Here is a 24,079-nt window from a genome sequence, read left to right on the forward strand (position 1 = left end):
CGTGGGGAGGAAGGAAGGGGCCCTGCCATTCCTATTCTTCCCCTTTTTCCTTTCATTGCCCCCAAAGGGCTTTAGAGAGCCCTTTGGGGTGAAGAATGGTCCGGGAAGAGGAGGACTGGGGCCCTACCCATGGCTCCTCCCCCTCACGGGCCTTTGCTGACCTCCGGCTGTCTCTGAGAGATAGCTGGGGGCTTGGAAAAAGGCAGGGGAAGAGCCCCGCCCAGAGGGTGGAAGCTCCGCCCACGGAGGGTGGAAGCCAAACTCCCTGGGCCAGAAGCTCTGCCCCAGCATGCAGCCCCATCCCAGGAGGCAGAAGCCCCGCCCCCGGCACATGAACCTAAAAAGGTTTGCCATCACTGATGTAATGTAATCAGTCTTGGATGTGCAGGTAACCAGTTTGGCTGCAAAGTTTTGCACTAACTGAAATTTCTCAATTTGGTACCTCCAAACTGAGTTTAAGATCCTTAGTAGTAAGTACTTTCAACTTGCCAGGATTTAGTTTCAGATCCTATGTCATAGACGATGATATTGAATGCTGTTGAAAGGTCCAAAAGCACCAACAGGGACACGCTTCCCCTTTGCTCAGGCAAAGATCATCCAGTGAGGCATCCATGACAATCTCAGCTCCATATCCTGCTCTGAACTAGGTTTGAAATGGGTCTAGAAAGTCTTTATCATCTAAGACTGCCTGGAGTTGCAGGCCAACTATATGGGCCTACACTTCCCATTCAGTGATTTAGTAAGCATTATTGAAGAGCAGTTTACAACTGGCGCAAGTCTCATTGGAAGACATGATTAGTAATTTCAGTTGTGGTTGTATTGTATCTGACCACTTGCCATAGCCGTTTGGTGACTTCTAGCAGAAAAATATTTTGGGGTTGCAGTACAGCTTATTTTAATGTATCTAGAACAACCAAGTGTGAACAGAGTCAGCATGTCTATTAAAATAAATATACACTGGAAGTATTGTGGATTGAGCATGATGGCATCAGTCCCCACCATTCACTGAACTTTCCAGTACCCCTGCCCCTTTAAAACAAGGAGGGGATTGTAATGAATGCAACTATAATTGTTTGCCATTATGTTTGCACAATAGCTACCTGTTACAGAACATTTTTAGAACCATCTGGTAGTTTGTTGTCATCAGTCTTTTTCATTTCCAAGTCGTTTAATTTTGCAGTGTCCATAAATTGTTCATTTTTATTCAGTGGGTTTTTTAATACATAAATGCTGTTCCTTAATCACCATTTTAAGGAACAGTCAAGTAATGGTGATACTTTAACAGTGAGAGGAGGTGAAGGGGTGTTTTTCAAGTACTCCATTTTAAGCTTGGAAATGTAATTCTTGGTTGGATTCAGCATTTCTCCCCACCATTCCTGATAAGAGTTTCACTTAGGACCTTTCCAGTTGGCACCAGAGTATTATGATTTCCTCCTCCATCAGCAAACTCTTAACATTACTTTCCCTATTGTTTTAAAGGGTTCTTTGGTCATCTGTAGCAGATAGGAGAGGGACAGGTGGGAGAAGGGGTGAAATCAAGTTACATATTATATATATTCCCTGTTCATCCGCCTGAAATGCTGTGTTGGATCAGAAACATTTGTGGATGGAAAGATCCCTTCTCCCCACAGCAGGATACTTTTAATCTGAGTTTATTTCTTCAACACTATGATGCATAGTTATATTTACAAAGAAAACTTATCAAATTGTATCTGTAGCTAAAGTTGAACATTATGGAGCTTTATACTAACATCTTCACTTTCAGCAAACTTCGAGTCACAGTGGAGGTATGGTGTTCCAATGGTGCATGCGTCCTAAGAGTCCAGAAGTCGCACCAAAGCCACGCTCCAGCCCTAAAGACTGGAGCGTGGCTTTGGTGCGGCTTCTGGACTCTTAGGACGCATGCATCATTAAAACACCTTACCTCCACTGTGACTCGAAGCAGCTTTATTTTGGCTGTCTGTAACAGGCCGTAATAACTGTGGTTTGATGTGTAGCCACAATGCCTTTCTTGGGGGAAAATAGTAAAATAATAAATCTAGGCAGTGGTTGAACAGACAGAGTTCATGTCTGCAATTTATTATTTAACCTTTAATTTTGGTCTGTTTGAAATTTGTGCTTTGTATGCACAAGCTGAAAATAAAACTATATAATTCTGTTTATCTATGCAATATTCTGGGTGGTGGGGACAGGGGAAGGAGGAAGATCCATCCCATTTTCATTTGAGGCATTTTCTGGGAATTAAAGATTATGGGGAGGGTAGACTTATTCATCCTAATGCATGCTATCCCTTAACATTGCTTCCCATATGGCATACATTTAAAAGATCAAACTAATTAGCATGTGAAGGAGGGGAAACATGAAAAGGGCAGAAGACAATGTGTGTGGGTGCATGAGATAGAGAAATGTGTCAGATGTTGATGGTATGTATTAGAATGGAGAGGTGAGAAATGTGAGGTGCATGTAAGTGGATGATGCAGCCATAATGATGGCACATATTTGTAGTTGGATGATACATGTCAGGGGGCCAAACACAGATTGAAATCCACTAGTATTTGCAGTACATCAGCAAGGATTTGACTCCAAGTTCTTTAACAATTAGATTATCTCTCCCCTTTCCTAAATTATATTGCTGAAATGAAGAAAGCTAAAGCTTCAGGAAAGAATAGCTGCATGGAATTTGGGTGTAGAAGACTTTAAATTGTCTTCAGTTCTGTTATTCTGGCATTGGAATTATTTAATTCTGTTTGTCTTTTGCCCTGCTTTCTGGCTGATTGATACTGAGGTTCTGGTTAGAGCAAAACAGAAGAAAAGTATACAAGCCTAATACTTGCCTTCTCCTCTTGTGTGTCTGAGTGTGAGTGTATGTGCACATACATATGTGAAGAAGAGAGTCTAGATGTGTCCATTGCGGTTATCAGCTGAACCCTGACATATGATCCTCAATAAATTATTCTGAGAGAATCTACAGTTGTCCCTCCACATTTGCTGATTTGATTTTTGTAGATTTGATTATTCACAGATTGTATTAGTATGTTCTTTCTAGGAATATCTAGGTTCTCCAGTGCAAATCTGTGATCAGCTTTAACGAAAAGTTGCACTGAATAACCTAGAGGTTCCCAGAGAGAACACTCCACTAGGCATTTGTAGCTCATCTAGTGCAATTCTATGGTCAGTGTCCAGCAGATGTTGACCACAGAGTTGAACTGGAGGACCTAAAGATTCCTAGAGAGGTGTTCTCAGGTAAAAAGGTATTGTTTTGTTATTTGCATTTTCCCCCCACTTTCACAGGGATCCTGTGCCCCTAACCCCAGCGAATGTGGAAGGCCTATTGTAATTATATGTTGGAGTGGGTTTCCACTATCTTTGTTGTTGATAACTTGAGAAGTTTTTAGGGCACTGTTCTAGAAGGCAGAAATAACATACCTGTATTTTGTCAGAGGAACCTAAAAGCCTTTAGAAATGTTACTGAGAGTTTTTGTGGCCACTTCTTACAGTTGGTACATCTGTTCCATAGACATAACTCCAGTAACCTATTTTGATGTGTTTGAACTGTGCGTGCTGTGCTCACCAAATGTATAGCCTTTTATTGTTTGTTTCCTTTAAAAGCAAGCTCATAGGAAGGACTCCTTGTCCAGCTCCCAAAGATGCTAGAAAAAACAGAGTAACAAAGTACTGAAAAGCTAATGGCCCCCAGCTGCTCAAGTGCATGTTCCCATGAGAGGGATTTGTCAGTTCGTCATCTCTCATACTTTTGAAAGGATTCTCTTACAAGTGAGGATGTGCTGGGAAAGATTCTAAATTATCTTTCTTCCCTTCTTCCCATTTTCTTTCATGTATTCTTATTTTTATCTGTCTCCATACTAGCTGTATACATACTGTAATATCATTCAAGTTTCTTAGGCCAACATCATCACTCCTCTGCACAAGCTTTGCTGGAGCATGAATGTGTGTGGATAGGGTGAAGAAATGGTTTTACTGTTCATGCAAAAAGTGTGTCTTAGTGGGGTTTCTTTTCACAACGCTCTGTCTTACTTGATGTTTTTAGGAGTTGGATGAGGAAGACTTGGTTACAAAAGGCTTTCTGATGATTTTTTGCTTCACACCAATTAGTACAGGTTAATCATCAGCATTTACATTGAGGAAATTCAGTGTTGACTTTATGTATGCTAGACCTCTTATATAAATGGCTCTTGACATGGCTAGAACATTTTGTTTATTTGTTTTTTGTTGTATTGGAGCCAGCATGGCATGGTGGTTTGAGTATTGTACTTGTGACTCTGGTTCGAGTCCCAGCTTGACCATGAAACTCACTGGGTCACTTTGGGCAAGTCACATGCTCTCAGCCTCAGGGGAAGGCAGTGGCAAACTTCCTCTGAACAAAACTTGTCAAGAAAACCTCATGATAGGTTTTGCTTTAGGGTTACCATAATTCGGAAAATGACTTGGAGGCACACAACAGCTGCAGCAACAACAAATGCCCTAGTCGTGTAAAGAGCCATTTATGTGAGAGGTCTAGCATAGTCAGAGAGATAGCTAGGAGGAGGGCAAAATGAGGACATTGATCCTCAAATAAAAGTTCTGCCCCTCAAATGAAATTTTCTTTCAATCCCCTCATCTCTAGAATTGCAGAAATTGAAACATTGATAATTAATACCTAGAATTCTACTTTACTGTGTTTGCATTCCCTAGGGAACTTTGACTACCTCTTTTATTTGGATACTCAAACTATATTTCCAAATGCTGAACAAGTTTTAAGTTATTGCAATGCTAGAAATTTGGGGGCTGACAGAAAATTACAGGGGATGCAGCATTTTGATTGAGGGGCAATGCCCTCATTTTGCCTCTCAAAATCTGCAGCTCCAGGCAGCCAATTTATAGATCTCCATGGAGTTTATACAAATGAAAGATTGATTGATAAAGTTAGAGTGTAGCAGTTGTACCGTCATTTGTACAAAAATCAAAAACATTTTAAAATGTATGAAAATTTGTAGTTATATGAATAAATTACGTCATAATCATATTTAGTATCTGCTGCAGTGGATGTATTGACTCAGTAGAACTTGGGTAAAAGTTAACTTAACCAAATCCCTATTGATTCAGTGGGTCTGCTCTAATTATGATTAACAATTGTATTTAGCTCTATATATTTATGTTTCATGTACCTAAACAATATTACTTGGGGGGGGGTTAAATCAAAGTAATAATAATAATATTCCTAAGGTGTTTATCAAAGGTGCTTAATTGTGTATTTTTGGTATCCCCCCCCCCCAATGCTGGTATTGACTGGCGAGTTCATTTGCTGTGCATTGGATATCGTTCAGGGACACATCAAGTTCCACAATGTGAAAACTTTACATGACAAAATCAAATGAAGAAAATTTTCACATGAGCACTGCTACATATTATGTGCGCTGTGGGGATGTAAAGTAAGGGTAAGGGGGCTAGCTTTTTGCTTCTCGGTGGATTCAGTGTGCACAGGTGACAAATATATCCTGCAAAGAAGACAATTACACAAGCTAGATATCAGAAGGAAAACTTAAAAAGTGAGCCTTGTTTGAACTGGTACTTCCGAGTCACAGGTTTGTCACCTCAGGAAAGGCCAAATCAGAGACGCTATTATGAGTTTTTAAATCTGCTTGCAGGGTGGGGGGATTTTCAAAAGCAAATGCAGGTGGGAAAAACACATCAGAGATATTTTGGGGTAGAATTTCTCTCTGTTCTGTCTTCCTAATTTTTAAATAGACATTTTTTTCCAAAACTGCTATTTGCTTTACAAGGGGAAAAAACCTGTTTTCCACCCATGGAGAAATAGCTCTTTTTGGGGAGACAGTGGACCAAGCTGGTGTAATGGTTTTGACCTTTGGACTAGGAAACTGAGAGACCAGGGTTCGAGTCCCAGTTCAGCCATGGAAAGCCACTGGCTGACCTTGGACAAGTCAGACTCTCTTAGAGAATGAGAATGGCAACCTTCCTCTGAAGAAACTTGCAAGAAAACCCTATGATAAGTCTACCTTAGGGTCACTGTAAGTGTGAAACAACTTGAAGGCACACAACAACAACAACAACGAGAAATAAAATTAAGTCTGCAGCACTGACTCTGATTTTTCCCCAGCAAGCTGCATGAAGTCAGGCCGTGAATTTCCCAACTTCTTCTCTTGTTTGTCCCAGTTTTATCAGCATGAGGTTTCCAGTCTTACTGAGTTGAATCCAGACTAAGTCATGCTTAGAATAATTCTGCAGCATTAAATGGGACTTATATGAGTTATTACTAACTTAAGTCCCATGCATTTCAGTGAGTCTGCTCTAAATAATGGCAAATTCTGGACACAAGTCATAGTATGCATTGGAATAATGTGAGTCACATCCCTGCTTTGCTCCATGGTCATTCAATTGTGTGGTTTCACAGGGTTACAGGTTGTCTCCCATGCTGTTCAATATCTGTTGGGTGAGATCATAAGGGGATTTAGAGTGCAGTGCTATCAATATGCTGATGACACTCAACTCTTTTTTGGAGTTGGCCTAGCAGTATCGGTGCTGGACCAGTGCCTGCATGCTGCAGTGGGCTGGATGGGGGCCAGTAAACTGAGGCTGAATTTCACTAAAACAGAATCTGTGGCTGGTGCCTATCAGGACTGGGTAAATGACTTGCCTTGGGTGGTGTTAAACCCTTTCTGAAGCATCAGGTGAATACCTTGGGGGTTCGTCTAAATCTGTCTTTGTCACTGGAGAGCCAGGTAGCATTTGTGGCTCAGAGTGTCACTGGAGGCCCAGATGGCCATTGTGGCTCAGAGTGGTCTGGCAACTGCAGGCTATCCAGGACAGAAATAGCTTAGCCATAGAAGTTCATGTGCTTGGAACTTTCCAGTTAGGCAACTGTAGTGCATTCTGTGTGGGTCTGCCTTTGGAAATGACTCAGAGGTTGCAGCTAATACAAATTGCAGCAGCTTGGACTACTGACCAGAATGTAATACAGAAATCATATTACACTGGTTGCACTGGTCTCTGGTCTGAAGGTACTGGTAATGACATTTAAAGTCCCAAATGGCTTGGGACCTCAATACTTAAAGCAGTGTCTCTCCTTATAACTGACTGCTTGAATATCTGCTGGAGGAGCCCTCCTCTGTATCTCATCAGTCAGGGTAAGATGTGGGTGGAGGGTCTTTTCTGCTCTGGCACTCCAGTTATAAAATACTCTCCTCTTAGAGGGCTGATTGGTACCAGTGTTCCTGTAACTGTGGTGCCAAATAAAAACATTGTTGATGGGTTGCTTGGGTCCTTGTTTATTTACAAAACTGGACGTGTGCATGGCTTTAAATAATTATAAGTTATTTTAGCTGGTTTAAATCTATCTCTTCTTACTTGTTAGATTTGTTTAATATGTTCTCACCCGTTTAAAATTGTTTTATTGCTTACATTGTTTTAAGTTGGTTTTATTGTATGAGACCTTTACATAGAGAGTGGAATATAGAAATTTTAATTAATAAATAAATTTCAAATTTGAAATAATACCACATTTGGAAATCATACTGTTCATTGCAGTCACATTTACAGCTTTTCAAAAATAAGTTATATAGTATGAAAATATTTTTAAAACCACTCTCATCTTGGAAAACAGTATACAGTGAATATGATGACTGTAAAAATGGCCATACAAATACAGTCGGCCCTCCACGTTTGCAGGTTGGTTTTTCCATGAATGTTAATATTAAACCTCGAGCCCCTCCACCCTGGAAAGGCTTAGGAGAAGCTTCTCTGAAGCCTTTCCAAAACAGGAGGGGCCAGAGAAAGGGAGCTCTGCAGTCCCCCAAGCCCCTCCCACCCTGGAAATGGCTGCCATGTGGGGGGAACTATTCACGTTTTTTCCACATTCATGGGGGTCTTGTTCCCCTAACCCCTGCAAATGTGGAGGGCCGACTGTACAACTTTAAAGAGATGTATCTAAAAAAGTGGATGACTTGGTTATGTTACTACTTTACATTTTATAACAAGTGCTTTTGGAGGCTAATAAAATGCACACTTTAAAGTGAAAACAAATAAAATTACTCCAAATAAAATAAAAACCAGGCATTGCTTTGTTAGCCTATAATTGAACTTACACACGTCCCTCCCCGTTCATGGATTTGGGATCTGCGGTTTTGGTCCTTCACAGACGGCAAGCAGGTAAGGACAAAATGGGGTGCACGCGGGAGTGCCCCCCCATTATAACCAATGGGGCTTGAACATCTGAAATACAGTGGACCCTTGTTATACGCTGGGGTTTGGTTCCAAGATCCCCCGAGGATAACAAAATCTGTGTATGCTCAAGTCCCATTAAATATAATGACATAGCAAAATGGTGTCCCTTATAAAAATGGAAAATCAAGGTTTGATCTTTGAAATTTATACTTTTTTTGAACATTTTCAAACCATGGATCCTTGAATCCATGTATAAAAAATCCGTGTATAAGAAGGGCCGACTGTATTTCCGGTTCGCGGGTGTAGTCTGGAACAGTTCCCCCACAAATTGGGAGGGATGATTGTATATACAAAAGATGCTGAACATGTCAAATAGGCTAATGTAGAATAGTTTTTATTAATAGTAATAGTAATAATAATAATAATAATATATTTATTTCCCACCTTTCCCATGGATCAAGGCGGGATTACATCAATAAAATAATACAATAGTACAAATACAGTCAATAAAACACTAATACTGAATTGACCAACATTCCTATTAGTACTCTAAAATAACCATTCATCAAATAGCCGACAATCATAGTCAAGAGTGGAGTAACCGTCATAACCTTTTATGTGGAGTCAGGTGGATAAGCCGCCGGTAGAGATCTGTTTTGAGTGCCTTCTTAAAGACTTTGAAGGTAGTGATGAGACGGATCTCTTCCGGTAGGCTATTCCATAATTTTGGAACTACAGTATAATCTGAATGCAATTTATATCTTTCAGTTATGGCATATGTTTACCAATTTTTGCCGATAACTTGCAATCAGTAGGCATAGCCAATACATAAGGATCTGGAAACTAATGCATGAGCTCAGAGTTAAGAAATAGAAATTGGATGAAATTTGATACTGCAGAGTGTAAGGTCATGTAGGAGGGGACTAGTAATAAGCACTTATGCAGTCTCTTGTGGTCTCATCAGCTAGAGACAAAGGAGACAAGAAGCATCCTGACTGATCCGCACAGTGACCAAACCATTAACATAAAGCAGCTGCAAAATATGTAGATCTGTTTTCAGTTGTACTATATTATGGTTTCATCAGTGAGGGCCGGAGAAGTGTTAAAGCTCTGATGAGACTGACTTAGAACAGAGCCTATAGTTATCACTCCTGTTCGAGGACAATTGCAAATTATAACAAAAGTAAGAAAAAAGTGACCAAAATTAGGGGCTGGATCAATTCCCTTATACAGTGTTTAGGACTTTTTTTTAATTTGGAGGAGAGGCGGGTAAAGGAAACATGACAGAAAAGTCATGCCTCATATGGGAAAAGTGAATATGGAAAGGATGGGGTTTTTTTCTGTTTCATAAAACTAGAACTTAGAATCATTCAGTGCAGTTAATAGTGAAAGATTAGGGGCAGTAAAAATAAGTATTTCATAGACCACATATTTAATACAATACAAAAGGCTAATGATAGCTGCCAGCTTAGCTATCTTTAAAGGGGGAATGAGACAAATTAAAGGGGGATAATTCTATCAGTAGCTTCTAATCAGAATGGATATATATTGTCTCCATTGTAGGAGGTTGTTCGCTTTGTTAGAAAACATAATTGCTAGCGAACTGCTTGCAACTAGGAACATGTTTGACTACTTTATTTCCATCAAGCCAGTGTGGCGTAATGGTTTGAGTGTTGATCTATGATTAGAAACTAGGGTTTGCATCCCTGCTGGGCCATGGAACCCCACTTGGTGACCTTGGGCTAGTGTCACACTCAGAAAACCCTGTTGACGGTATCTTAGGGCTTCCATAATTTAGAAATAATAATAATAATAATAATAATAATAATAATAATAATAATTTTATTTATATTTTCCCACCTCTCCCAGGATGGATCAAGGCGGGATTACAAGCCAATAAAATACATACAAAACACATCAATAAAATGCAATAACAATATTTTTTCCTTTAAAACCTAACTCATCGTCTGTGGCAATAATAGTAAGATTATATTATGGTCAAGAAGTGGAGCAATATCTCCTACATGAGGTCAAGTGGGTAAGCTCGTTGGAAGAGATCCATCTTAAGTGCTTTCTTAAATCCCTCCAAGGAGGTAGAAATGGCTTGAAGGCCTACAAAAGTGAGCATGGTTTGGTTAGGGCCCCGCCTTCTTACTTAACAAATTTTTGCATATGTGCTCTAGTTACCTGAGTGGCTTCCTCATTTTGGCAAATTGCACTTTAGTATTGTTTCAGTTAGTTTGGGGGAGGAGTGTAAGCATATAGTTTGGTAGTTAAATTTATACTAATTTGTTGAGTGTACTTTTGCTGAGTAATGTCAGTTCAAAACCAGGCGTATGTTGCCAATTGCCATTTCTTCCTGGCTATTAGGGCTGACAGCCCCCTGAAATTATTTGTCCTTCATTCTTTATACATGTTCTTTTTTCTTTTCAATTCCTCCTCAAGTCTACTGTACAGTCACATTGGCCTTTTCAGATAATTCCCATATTCCTTTTTCCATGGAGTTGCCTGTGATTGTACTTTTGAGTTCCTTCTTAATGAAATCCCACCCATGGTGAGTGTCTTTTTCCTTTAGCATCTCTAGCCAAAGTATTTCACTGAGCTTGATAAAAACAGCTTTCCTGAAATTCAAGGTTCATGTTTGGCTATTCTGTACTTTAGCCTGTCCCACAATCATGAATTCTAGTATTCCATGATATAATACCAAAGTAACAATTGCATTGATTCCAGTGACCAGCTCCCCCCTAACTGGTTAAGATCAAGTGTAGGACTGTTAATCCTCTTCTTCCTTCCTTCATCTTTCAAAAGAGGAAATTATCTGCAAGGCACATTAAGAATTTGTAGGAGAGCCTATGCTTAGCAGATCTAGTCTCCCAGAAGATATCAGCATGGATAAAGTGCATGATGCAGTATACCAGCCAAGATTGTATGAAGCCGAAACAGATGAAAACACAACTCAGTGTGAGTGTGTGTTGGTCGGTTGGTCGTGGTTGGTGGTTTGTCTCGTCAGGTTGGTTGGAGAATTCTGTGTTGCTGAGAGTGACGAGTTGGAGAAGGAGAGATCTGCATATGCTGTAAATAGTTTTACCTCCTGTCCTCTGTAAATAAATTCCTTCACTGCAGCAGCCGGATTCCGTGTTCTGTTTTGGAAATATCTCAAGGTCCCTGCTGAGATACAGAACTTCATTCACACCACACCTATAGCTGCAGTGGGTTGACTTTCTCTTCCAAGAGAGCCACCAGTTTGCATTTTCTGCAAGTGTAATCAGTGAGGTTTTCCAACAAAGTGATTTCCAATACCATTGCACGTGGAATCTGACTGTAGATCTGGTCATGCAGGACACCCAAACAATCTTCCTATGCTTCCTGGGAACTTAGGCGCGTTACAGACCGCCCAAAAGCGGGCGGTTTTCCGCCGCCGTCATTAGCTGCACCGAGAAGCCCCAGCGGCCAGACCGCGAGGCTTCCCGGCGCAGCTAAAAAGAAGCGCCGAAATGGTGCTTCTTCTTGGCACCCGGAAGTGGCGCTGCGAGGCGCGCACTCGTGGCGTCACTTCCGCCGCGCTATGTCCGGACGCTGTGCGTCTGAGACGTAAAGATGGTGGCGCCCGTGTGGACGGGCACTGCCATTTACTACACTCTCCACGCGTACTAGGGCCGGGGCCGGTTAAGAAGGTAAGGCCCTTCCTAACCCTAGCACACCCCTTTCTTATCCTAGTACGCACGGAACACGTACTAAATGGCGGTCTGTAACGCACCTTAGAGACACCTCTTGCAGTGATGCCTGCACTTAACCTCTTCAGCCTCTCATTAGGAAATCTTCCACTTCAGTTACTGTTTGCGCGCAGGTTCCTGCGCCTCCTTCCCTGATCTAGCCTTGGATTTCAAGTGGTAAAATAGCGAGGAACTGTTCCAGGAACAGCATCTCCAGAATCTGCTCTGTGCTATATTTTTCTCATTTCACCCACTAGTGGCAAAACTCCTGAAGCTGACTGTAAACTTTCTGGGGATCTTCAGCCTTCAAGCAATAGAACTGCCTGAAGTGCATCTCCATTCTCAGGACATCCCTGTGCCAGATGACAGCCTTCACTTGCCCATAATCATATTGGTCTCCAGCTCCCAAGATATTGAAGCCCTCTTCTGCGAGTCTTCTGAGGATCGACTGAAACCGAGCCACTCTGTCTTCTCTAGGCCACTGGCAAGCTTTGGCCACTTCTTGGATGGAGGCCAGAAAACCCTTGGTATCTTCCTTTGGGTCTCCAGCATTGCTGGGTCTTTCTGGCTTGTGTTGCAGCATTTTCAGGAACGCCTGCCATTGGACTTACCACCTGGTGAATTAGAATGTATTCACTTAGCACACACCAGGGCTTGCTAAGTACTTCTGTGTAACCTGCTTTGATCTGCAAAGGAAAAGCGGGCTATAAATAAACAGATTATTATTATTATTATTATTATTATTATTATTAATAAAGTTCCTTCCCTTGCTAACTTAAGCAGTAGCCAAGCCAAAGGTATATGAAGGAGTGTAAGGGGGCAAGGTACTTTTAAAGAAAAACTTTATTCTAACTAAGGAATTCTAGAGTAAAGGATATCACTACACTACAGATGGGATTTGTAGTCCTAGATTTTTCTAGATGCTGGGAGCCTGGACTCCATTGGCCCAGCTCAACCAGTATTTGGGCCATCTACCTCAGACAAGCAGCCCTGAGGCAAACAAAGGAAAGACTCAAAAACACAAGGTCTAAAAAGGCTTTTTAAAACCTCTGCTTTGAACCATCTTGAAGTTCCCAGTTCTGCCCAACTGATTGGTCAGTTGGCATTTCATCAGCTGTGATGTCACCTGTATTAGAACGTGATGTAAACTCTCATTAGCATGCCCTTCCCCCCACATTGAACTCTTTGTTCTCTGAGAAAGTCACCAGATAAATGAAGGACCCCATTCATCACAGACCAGAAACAGAAAATGCAGGCATATGACTAACATTTTCAAGTTTTTTCTCCTGTTTGCCTGATGAAGATGCCAGTGTGAATTCGAAAGCTTGCAATGTATAATTGTGCATTTTGGTTGGCCCAATAAAGGTATCATTGTTGGATTTTATTGGATTTGAAATGGATAGTGAGGGTAGTCTCTACTCTTGCTTGTATCTTCTGCAAGTCTTAAAGGGGAATATGAAGACAGGTGAAGTCAACATTATGGGTCATAAAGGTATGCTCTTAGTATTCTTAAGTGGTGCTTGTTCAGTGTTGCAGTCTCTTGTGTATTCCTAACCTCCAAGAATAGGCATAAGCAAAAGAAACCAGTGAAGTAGTATTTTTAAGTACTTGACAGGATAAACCTGACATGACAGTCTATAGCTCGTGTGTGCATAGCTAGCTTTTGAGTAATTGGAAATGAATATGTATCAGTGAATTAAAGGGAATGGGGGGATGAAATTTCATGAAAGAGGAAAGCAGCTTTAGGAAGTGTTTTGAATGAATCTGTGGGAGATTCATTAACAAATGCAAAGTTCACCTAAAACTATGTAACAGATACTTTTTTTTAAAAAAAACCTAAATTTTGTGGTCAAGACATGTGGGCATGTATGCTTAAGATGTAGGTAAAACCCATGTGTCTTTTCTACACAGTGCAGGAATTGTTATAGCATGGGGTAGTGGTAACAGTTTTGTGATGATTTGAGAGCTGTAGAGCCATCCCCCCTAGAGCTAGAAGACATCTGTTACTGCTGTCCAATACATAATACATTTTTCTCTGTGATGCTTCTTGAGCTTCATACATTAGCCTTTCACCTTTGTGATAAATAACCTTTACAGTGCTGTTTTAGCTCAGAAACCAGCATATTTCTTTCAGTGTACTTATTATTGTGGTTGTTGCTGTTATTTGCTTTCCGTATTTCAAAATCTGAGAATTATTGATACCTAAATAAGTTTCTGGAATCATAGCAGTTTTAGGAAGAAATGGAGAGTTTGGACATTTTCCAGTTCCCCAGAATGTCCGGGCACTCTTGTATCTTCACTTACGGCATTTTTTCATTTTCAGTCCTGCAAACACATTTCATCTTCTGCTGGCTGTGCAGCTCCAAACAATCCAATGGCTGATGGAAAATTGATATTATCACTGTTCCTTGTAACCAATACTTGTGTGCATTACTGCTATAACACAGTATATAAACAGCATATGAGCTAGGGAAAAGAGCAGAATGTACAACCAGAAAAGTGTTTGAGTTTGAACATAGCAGAGCGATTCATCTACAGATAGTAGGAATTCTTCCATTTTCTATGTTCATCACAGAGAACCACAAGTTCTGTAGTTGTCATAAAATTAATAATTAACTCTTATTCAGCTAAGATAGTAGGAAAGCAACTTCAAAGTGCTTAGACCCCTACATTCACACATGTTAAATGAAAGCAATAGAAGTAGAACTGGTCACTTCTGGTTTATTTGGTGCTAAAAGCATCCCAGTACAGGATTTTATAACACCTGAAGTTCCTAGATGCTCTATACTGATATGGGCCAGATTTCTGCACTGTTGACTGGTGACTGTGAAAGAAGAAATATTTGAGTCAAAAGGATTTATACTGCATCTGGTGTCAAATGTGGTGATAACAATGATATCTGTTTGCAACCGAGTGGCCCCCCCAATTTTTTTGGAGGTGCTGCCCCCTTTCCTTGTGAGTGACAAACTAGGAGTCCCTAACAGCTGTTTCTTGATAGCAGGTCTACTGTTGGTGCAGCAGTCAGTCGCCCAGCAACATATGCCTCAGTCATAGTCAGCTTGCCACTGCTTCTTTCTCCTTTGTTTCTCATGTGTGCATACAGCAGTAGCAGTGGCCCAGACCTGCTCCTCTCTCTCGCCTGTGCTGGCCTTTCAGCAGAAGGCCTGCCTACCTGCTAGGTTACTGTTCCCAAGGTGACCAGGTGCAAAGGGGGCAGCAACTGAACAGCAACCGAGAACTTTCTTGCTCACGCTAGCCTTTTGGCAAAGTCCAGCACAGGAAGGGTCTTCTCAGTCACTGCTTCCTTTGCATCTTGTCACCTTGGGGAGCAGCAACCACCTGAGCAGTGACCAAGAAGCCTCTTGCTCGTGCTGTCCTTGCCTCAAAGGCTGCCACAAGCAAGAGATTTCTCAGTCACTGCTTTACCATCTGCTTGGTTGCTGCAGTGTGACTGGTTGCAGAGGGAGAACTTTTTCCCCAGCGAGGAAGGATTGTCAGTCCGTGGAGGACTCTTTTTAAAGAATTGAAATTCCATGGATACTCTTCCCCCTGCTTTATTTTTTCTGCTGCTGCTTCACTTAGCCTGTCTGATGAAAGAAAGCAGGAACAGCACTGCTGCTCCAGAGTGCCAGCAAAGCTCACAAAGCTTAAAGAGGGTCCCAAATGTGAAAGCTCCTTTTTGCCACCACTTTTCACACACTGCCATGTGCTCTAACACCTAATCCTAAAGAATGCTGTTATTGTCTTCCTACATACCATAGGGTCCATCAGTCAAAGTATTGGCATGCAATAAAGACAAAGGAAACCAGCAGCCTTTAGGACCATGGTAGAAATGAGAAGTTAGAGCACGTGGCAGCAAATCAATATTAAATCTATGAAGAACACTTTCTTTTCTTTTTTTAACCTCTGCTTTTTTTATTTTTAAATTGGTAGAATGAAATTAATACATGTTATTATAATAAATTGATAAAATATTGATTAAATTCACCTTACAATAATATATAAAAAAGACTTTTACATTATATTCCCCATACATATAATATATCCCTTTATATTCCATTCTTTACTACTTTATCTAACTTTAATTCATATTTCTTTTCATCATATATTTTTCATAATTCCCCCCTTCCCCCAAGTGCTCCCCATCACCCGAGCCTGTCTTCTTATTACTCTATCTCCAGAATTGTAACTCTTCCTCTGGTGGTAAAACACCTCCTTCTTTTCCTAAAACTTTTTGTACAAATGTTTTCCATATTGCTTTGAAATCATTTCTCTTGATTATTCCTCTTCTAAACTTAATTTCACTAGTTAACTTATCATTAATTGCTATTTGCCAAATCTCTCTATACCAATCTTGTATTTGTAAATCTCCCTGGTCTTTCCACTTTTTTGCTATCATTAATCTCGCCGCTGGTAATAAATTTGTAATTAGATCCTTTATAACTTGGGTGCAGTTAATTTTATCATATAAAGATAATAACTCTATCTTTGGACTAAATTCTAAATCAATTTTTGTTATTTCTTTTATCTCTTCAAATACCATTTGCCAAAATTTCCTTACGGTTCTACAACCCCACCACATATGCATGTAAGTGCCTATCTCTTGACACCCTCTCCAACATAACCTTGAATAATTCTTATTTATATGACTTAACCTTACAGGCGTTAAATACCATTTCCAAATTATTTTGTAGTAGTTCTCTTTTATTCGTATAGAATAAAATGTTAAATGGCGTTGATTCCAAATTTTCCCCCATTCATGGTCATTTATTTTTTGTACTAAATCAACCTCCCATGTTGTCTTTAAATAATCTTCTTTCTCATTATATTTTAATAATAATTTATATATTTCACTTGCGACCCCTTTCAAAGTTTCATTTGCCTCTATACTTTCTCTTTGCCTAATCAACTGTTCAAATTTTGTGTATTCTCTAATCTCTCCTATATTTTTCTCATACTTCTTTATCCATTGCTCCAATTGAATACAATTATACCAAGTTAATTTTGATCCTTGCAATTTCTCCTTTATTTTCCCTTTCTCCCTCATAGTCTTCATCCATTCTCTTATCCTATATATTTCTTGACCTTTTACTAATTTCCCTACTTCTTCCTTTAAATTTACTGGAAAAAATTTTAGCATTATAACTGGTGTTAAAGGTGAAATAGCTGGCATTAGTTTTTCTTTATTTTTTTAGCAGAACTAAGCAGCTCTACTCCTTTCCTAATTGAGAGAGGCAATGGTCAAAAATTGTTCTGATCTGCATCAATCAAAAGGCTTTCCACCTCAAGGACAACAAGCCCTTTACAAAGGCAGATTAAAGTGTTCTTCATTGAGTGGATATTGATTTGGTTTTCAGATTGTACTACTGGATTGTGGAGGGGGGGAATAGGAACATAGTTCAAATATACACGGTGTTGTTTGAGCAAAATTATTTTGTCCATAAACTTTTCTTTAAATAAGGGTTGCATTTAAAATGTCCTGGTCAATCATAAAAGTAGGTAAATTGTAGATTTGGCAAAATTTATTAGTTTACTGAAAAATCTGAAATGTTCAGTAATAATAATAATAATAATAATAATAATAATAATAATAATAACAACAATAATAATGTATTTATAGCCTGCCCAAACTCATAGAATCTAGGTGGGTTACAACAATAGCAAAAATGCATAACAAATAACAGTTTCAATAAAATTAGCAATACAAATGTATTTCAAATACATTCATCCCTCCATATTTGTGGCTTTGATATTTGCAGATTTGATTATTCATGGATTTCATTAATATGTTCTCTCTAGGACTGTCTAGGTCCGCCAGTGCAACTCTGTGGTCAAATTTAACTAAACGTTGCACAGAAAGACCATTTGTAGCTACTCCAGTGCCATTCTATGGTCAGTGTATGTTGGACATTGACCACAGAGTTGCACTGGAGGACCTAGAGATTCCTAGAGAGGTGTCCTCTCAGGTAAAAATTGTGTTTTTGTTATTTGCGGTTTTTCCATATTCACGGGGGTCTTGTTCCCCTAACCCTAGCGAATATGGAGGGACAACTGTACAATACAAAATACATAGCCTGTGAGGGAGTGAATAGGTAGGCCCAGCTCCATCAGGGCTAGTCTGAAGAAGAAGAGCCCTCCCTCCGGTCCATCTGCCTTGGTCCAGGCCTCAGAGGGAGAGAAGAATGCTGGACCTGATCCCCTCCCACCCTCACCATTCCCTTCTCCTTTTGTGTCGTGTCTTTTTAGATTGTAAGCCTGAGGGCAGGGAACCATCTGTTATCCCCTCTGTTGTAAGCTGCCCGGATTCCCAGTGATTGGGCAGCATATAAATAAATCCTATTATTATTATTATTATTATTATTATTATTGTCTGTGGCTCAGTATTCTGCTTCCACAGTGACCAATTACAAATGCCTTCCAGAAGTAGGGTTGCCATATTGAAAACTGGAGATGGGTTTAATACCTTTAATGATTGTGCAGAAAAGGAAATTTCAGCAGGTATTGCTTGTTAGGTAAGCAGATAACAAGCAACACCTGCAATTCTCTCTTCTAGAAAGCCATTAAAGTTACTGGTATTGTCTCCAATTTTCACCTGAGAATTCTAGTCAGAAGCCATGAAGCAGGAAAACAAAATAATCCGCCAGTATTTCCAGAAATTAAAAAGAATCTGCCAGCATAAAAGCCTCTGGGGCTAGTTTTGTGATGCATGTCATCCTTAAAAATAAAGCTTAGTGGCATAAGTGGTTCAGATGAACTAGAAAAGGGGATATAATTATTCCATATAAATAGGGTGATGGTGCTGTAAGTAGGGGTGAAGAACAATTGGATCATAAGATATTGTTGGACTACAACTGTCACCTGCTCCAGTGAGAATAGTCAGTGGTGTGGAATGATGGGAGTTCAGGCTCAGTAACATCTGGGGGCCACAAGTTACTCACTCCTCTTTTTAAAGGAATGTTGGTGCAGGTAGAATCAACTCTGGACATTGCCGAGAAGCTAATGTTCAGATAACCTCTTCTATTGCCTTGCTGTTTAAATACACTAAGTATGGATAACACTAGGATTGTGCAGTTCAGGAGAAAGCAATTCTATTTTAGCAAAGTGTTTGTTAGAAATAACACAATAGGCAGCTAGCTGTTCATATATTCTTTTTTCTGGTATTTTGCCACTTTTAATGTATTTAATAATTTTCTCTTTGCGGTAAAAGTACCTCTGATCTGCAAAGGCAATGAGTTTCAACTGTGACTTGAGTGCAAAGTGTGAAATTGTGCTTGGACAGTTTCTTAACATACAGTGGCCCTTTTATCTGCTGAGGTTAGTTTCCATGACACACGCACATGTGTGAATACTAAAATTCATGGATGTTCAAGTATCACTAAATATAGTGGGATAGTAAAAAGGTGTCCCTTATATAAAATAGCAAAATCAAGGTTTGCATTTTGGAATTTATATATTTTTAAAATATTTTCAAGCCGTGAATGGTTGAAACAGGAATCTGTGGTTCTGGAGGGCTGAGTCTGCAAAGCAATGTGGCTGCTAAGCTAAAGTATTCAATGTGCTGTATGCATGATCATAAAACAATACAGCTCTTACCAGTTTATCTCTCCCTTCCCTTCTAAAATGTCCCTTTCCACCCATCTTCACTCTTTCACCATCACTCAGAGGTTGCTGTGCAGGGGAGAGAACTGAAGCGAGTGAATGGAAACTGCAGCTGAGATTTTCAGGCAATGATGCAATTGTGCTGCATTGTCCCAGTGGCATTCACACTCTTCTCCTGCAGTGGGAGCTATGGGAGTGGCTCTGCTGTTATCAAGGAAATTAATGCATGGCTTCCGTATGCACAATGGAGCTGGTTTTCAGGGAGATGCCATCTTCAGAACCTGACCTTAAGGCTCTTCTTTTTTAAATGCCACTGTTTCTTGCATGCAGCAGCAAAGTATCTTTTTGAATACATCTGTTTGGCAGCAATGGCTTTGAAGGCATCTTCTAGCTAAATAGGTGTTAGGAAATGAATCAAATATGCTTATGCCTTCTAATTCATGCAAAATCCTAAATTGGCCTTCCTGTGTATGCAAATCCTATGGGTGCTTGGACAGAAGTTTTGTTTGTTTTTGGTTTGTACAGGTTGAGTCTCTCTTATCTGAAATGCTTGAGACCAGAAGTATTTCAGATTTTTTCTGGATTTTGGAATACCTGTGTTTGCATATATATACATAATGTACATATTGGAGATGAGACCCAAGTCTGAATACAAAATTCATTTGTTTCATAGCCTGAAGGTAATTTTATACTATATTTTAATGACTGTGCATAAAACAAAGTTTATGGACACTGAACCGTCAGAAAGCAAAGGTGCCACTATCTCTGCCACTCAATAATTTGTGAGGGGAGGGAGTTGAGTGTTTTGGAGTTCCAGATAAAGAAGAGTCAGTCTGTTTTTTAATCCAATGTACATCAATACCCCATATGAAGATTTGATGAAAGATCTATTTTGTGACCCAGTGTGGTGTAATACTCAGATCCTTGGACTTGTCCCTGGAGACATGGGGTCAGATTTCTGTCTCACAGTAAGGCCGGCTGTGTGACTGGGCCAGTTCTGCTGTCTAGTTGGCCCCACAGAGTTTTTTGGAGGATAGGGATTCATGTAACACTCTAAGCTCCTCAGGAGGAGGGGAAATAAACAAATACAAGAACTAAAATGCTTTTGAACTCAGAGAGGAAAAATAACTGTGTATCACTTTTCCATTGTGCACCAGCTTTTGTCACACCATGCCTGGAGATGTCAGATTGAATAAAATTTTACAGCTTGTCTTACGGTTGATGTTGTTGTTGTTGTTGTTGTTAATCTATTAATGCAAAAAAATAGGTCTGGCACATTTGTTGAATTGGCTTTTTATGATGCAATAAATTTGTTACACGTATTCCATTGCTTGTGCAGAACTGAGTGATGAGACTTTAGCTCCATTTTACCATATGATTATGCTTTTTTCAAAAGCAAACCTTGAATTCCTAGGCATCTCTGTTGAAATGTGTGCCAGTCTGTTAAAAAAAGTTTCAGTATTTTTTGTTTATGAAACAAGGTTGGGTTTTTTTTACTTTTATCTGCTTTCATTGCATCATTAATACTGTTCTAGAAGCTAAAATCCATTGGGTTTTGAGTGGTATAGAGGAAATCAGCCATGTGCTAGAACATATTAGTACAATATTACAGAATTTAGAATGTTCCTGTTCAATATTACAGTTTCATTTGGCCCCTTTAAAGCCTTATTCCTTTCCCCTCACAAATGGTCAATAGTGTAATGTAATAAAGTTTATTCGGTCATTGACCAGCAAATACAATAGCAATCACAAAAACCAATATTAAGCTCTAATTGTAAAAACTTTTAGATTGCACAATAGTAACATGTTTAAGATAAAAGCCTTAATAAGCATTGTAGTTCAAACCTGCTAATACACAGATAACAAACTCATGAATAAACTACAGTCAACCCTCTGTTTTCGCGGGGGATCCGTTCCGGATCCGCCCACAAAAATGGAGACTCACACGTATTCAAGCCCCATAGGCTTGTGCGCCCCATTAACAACAGCGGAGCTCACTCCTCTGTAAGTAATCAAGAATGCGGATCCAAAAGTCTGCAAGAAAGGAGGGGCGATTGTAGTTTTAAAAGGGGGTTTAAAGGTACAGTTAATCTATCTGACATTATTCATGAAAAGGAAGAATTTCAGGGGGTTTATATTAAAATTCTGGAGTGTGAAAACAATTTGTGGTTATTCTTATTTTTAACTGCCTTCAAGTTGACTTCGACCTGTAGCAACCCTATGAATGGGAGATCTCCAAGTCACCTTATCTTCAGTCAGCTCAGATCTTGCAGATTCATAGCTGTGGCTTTTCTGATTGAGTCTGTCCACCTGGAATGTGGTCTTCCTCTTTTCCTATTGCCCTCCACTTTACCAAGCATTATTGTCTTATTAGTTATTTATATATTACCATCACTGACCAGGGTGCTTTACAAGTAAAAAACAATGAAACAGCTGCCTGCTCTTGGGTTTAGAATCCACTTAGGACAGACAAACAAGGAAAAGAAGATGCGGTGTGGGAGGAAAGTATGTACAGTAGATACTGCCTCTTCCCTTTCAAACCTCAGAGGCAAGGGTGGAGGCAGCTGCTTCTGGACCTAGGCATGGTGGAGCTGTGCCAGCTTCTTCTTTCTCTCCAAAGCCAGGGCAGTGGCAGTTGGGATGGAGGGAGGGCCTTTCATTTGCTTCTAGGCCTAGGTATAATAGAGCTGTGCCTGCCTTTTCAATACCAGGGCAATGGTTACAGGCACATAAATGGTAATATTTAAGCACGCACAATGGTTGTACTATGTGCTATACACTTTTGTACAAGGACTGCATTTAATTACAAATCTCTTGGGAAATCAAAATAAATTAAAATCCTGGACTCGTTATTATGATCTGTCTGTGGGTAGATTCTTGTACTTGCTCTGCTGTAAAGGGCCCTTAGCATACAGAAATTCCCACAGACATAAGTGACATTCCATGTCAGCCCTTGCACCTTTTGTGTTTTTCATGTGTAACTTGCTTAACACAAACAGTTGTGCAAGTGTGTGTTGATGTTTGTTCAGAGGCAGAATGCATTTCAATTTCATCATTAACCATGTGTCGGTTCTATAGTGGTATCTTGCAACAGCTAACCCTATTGAAAGGGGTACCTTTATCGCACTACTAGATACTTACAGCATATATGGATGTCCAGGGCTAATAAAACTAGTATGCTGTGTTGTACAGTTATTTACTACTGTGCGCTTTCAGTGCAGAGGTGCAGTTCTAACATACCTACTAGAGATTGTGTTCCTTTGAACATAGAGCAGATTTATTTATGAATAAACATGTTTAGAGTTATTCTGTTCATGGAAGAGTAGAAAGAGCTTTCCATAGCAGGTGCTTTTAAACCTTTCTTGTGCTCAGTTCATAAAACTCGCATAATGGATAATTAGGCAAGGATATTGCATCAGCACCTTTGAAATGCTAGTAAAGTCATGCTTCTAATGTCACCTTCAATGTTGAGCAGCATGATTTTATCTTATAATGATTCTTTAAAAGACCACAACTGATAAACCAAAACCAGGACACCACAAAGTGGAAATTTTCCAGTTCTTGGCTACATGTATTATTTTAGCTGCTGAACATTCTCCAATTGACAGTAAATTTTCTGCCACGTGAGACTACACAGGTGCAAAAAGCCCTCTATGACAAGAGTCAAATATTGTGTTTTAACACAAAATGAAAGACATATTCTTTCATTAACTCTTCTGTTTTGTGTTAAAACACATAATGGCCTAAATTCTCTTTTTAGTCTTGATTAGAATAGACCTACTCAATCCATTAAATTTACCTACATGTGGACTCATTCAGCAATTGATTGAATGAGTCTATTGTAGTTGGGATAAACAGGATGCCAGCCATTGTGTACTACTGTACTTCTTCATAGACTCCTGTGATGTATAGGAGAGGCTTCTGTCTTTGTACAGAGCCTCATCCAGCCCATTCTAGAGCTGAGGGGGACTTGGATGGCAGCTGCCCTGTCACAATATCTATTTTCTAAGTTTCTGGTAGTTTCTAATTTTCTGATAGCTTGAAGGCCAGGCCTCATTGCCTGCACCTGCAGTTTCACTTGTTTTTGTTTCAAGGCCATAGTGCGACATGGTAGTTGGAACAGTTGTTTATGTTTTGTTTTGTTTGTTTTCAGTTAACTCACATGAAAACCTGCAAGTCTGCAAAACGATGAGAAGTTCTGGGCGTTAGACCCCTGTGATTGGTCAGTTAGAACCATTTTTGTTGTTGTGGCTTTTTGATATAAAATCAGCCTTCCCTCCTTATTCTTTTACCCCATGTCTTATATCATATTTATCTTCCTATTTGGGGTTCTTTTAAAGGCATTTTAAATTGCTCTTGTCCTATAATCCTGGATATTGTCTTGATGAGGTCACTCAGCTTAAAGTATAGGTTTAGCTATATATCTGTTATGATAAACAATTGTGGGTTCCAATTTCAGTACTGACTTTATGGGTTCTACTGTCAGTACTGTCTGTATCACTATCAGCATAGTATCTGCTGAGTATTGGTTCCAATTTGGAACCAACATTTTTCTGTCTACTCAGCTTCATCAGCAAGAGCATTTTCAG

The 24,079-nt window shown here is 39.7% G+C and overlaps 1 protein-coding gene across 3 annotated transcripts in view; it reads left to right on the forward strand.

The window, feature by feature from the left end:
• The window catches only part of LOC149322142 ((E3-independent) E2 ubiquitin-conjugating enzyme UBE2O-like), a 148,506-nt gene that overhangs the window by 19,582 nt on the left and 104,845 nt on the right, over positions 1–24,079 (forward strand). Inside the window, exon 1 of one of the 3 annotated variants that reach the window (XM_089535241.1) lies at positions 23,692–23,712. The exons of the other annotated variants lie outside the window; for them this stretch is intronic. The gene's annotated coding sequence lies outside the window, so the exon portion shown is untranslated. Of the gene's footprint in view, positions 1–23,691; positions 23,713–24,079 lie in introns of those variants that run through there. 3 annotated transcript variants of the gene reach the window in all.

Source organism: Sceloporus occidentalis, unplaced genomic scaffold (genome assembly GCF_023333645.1).
Source record: "Sceloporus occidentalis isolate IW3139 unplaced genomic scaffold, rSceOcc1.0.p SCAF_1, whole genome shotgun sequence".
NCBI classification, from domain to species: domain Eukaryota; kingdom Metazoa; phylum Chordata; class Lepidosauria; order Squamata; family Phrynosomatidae; genus Sceloporus; species Sceloporus occidentalis.